At 24.0% G+C, this 541-nt stretch overlaps 1 protein-coding gene across 5 annotated transcripts in view; it reads left to right on the plus strand.

The window, feature by feature from the left end:
• kug (kugelei) overlaps positions 1–541 on the plus strand; it is a 537,878-nt gene that overhangs the window by 486,665 nt on the left and 50,672 nt on the right. The window lies entirely within an intron of this gene.

Below are 541 nucleotides of genomic sequence, written 5' to 3' on the forward strand. Positions count from 1 at the left end.
ATTTAAAAAGAAATTATAATGAATGGATTTGATAGAGAGAAAGTCTGATGAATCATAATTCTAAATTTAGTTTATATGAAAAGACTTGAGCAAGTTTTCACTGTTTTTTAAAAAATATTTTGTCAAGATAATTAACAATCATAAGCATTCTCTTTTAAACTACATAATTGTTTGTTATACATTCATGAATGAAGCAATAAGAGTTGGCCTCATTTTAATCTTCTTATCTATTAGCTGTTACCTGATTTTATTAAATAAATAAATTGAATTTAATAAAAAATTATTATAATGTCATTAGGTCCTTGTACATGTGCTACATAATTTACTAGTATTATTTCTCCTCTGATATAAAATTAAATATTTTCATTAAGGAAATCATAAAGGTTTAACTAAGCATTATATCTATTGTTATAATTTAAAATATGATTTACTGAAATATAATGTTTTCTGTATTATCCTTACTTATGTCTTCCTAACTAAAGAAACGGTGCCGATCCCTTCTGAGATTTTAACACTCCTCGAAACAAAGAAATTTGACTAG

This window comes from Halyomorpha halys, unplaced genomic scaffold (genome assembly GCF_000696795.3).
Source record: "Halyomorpha halys isolate HHAL.00 unplaced genomic scaffold, Hhal_1.1 Scaffold163.1, whole genome shotgun sequence".
Taxonomy (NCBI): Eukaryota; Metazoa; Arthropoda; class Insecta; order Hemiptera; family Pentatomidae; genus Halyomorpha; species Halyomorpha halys.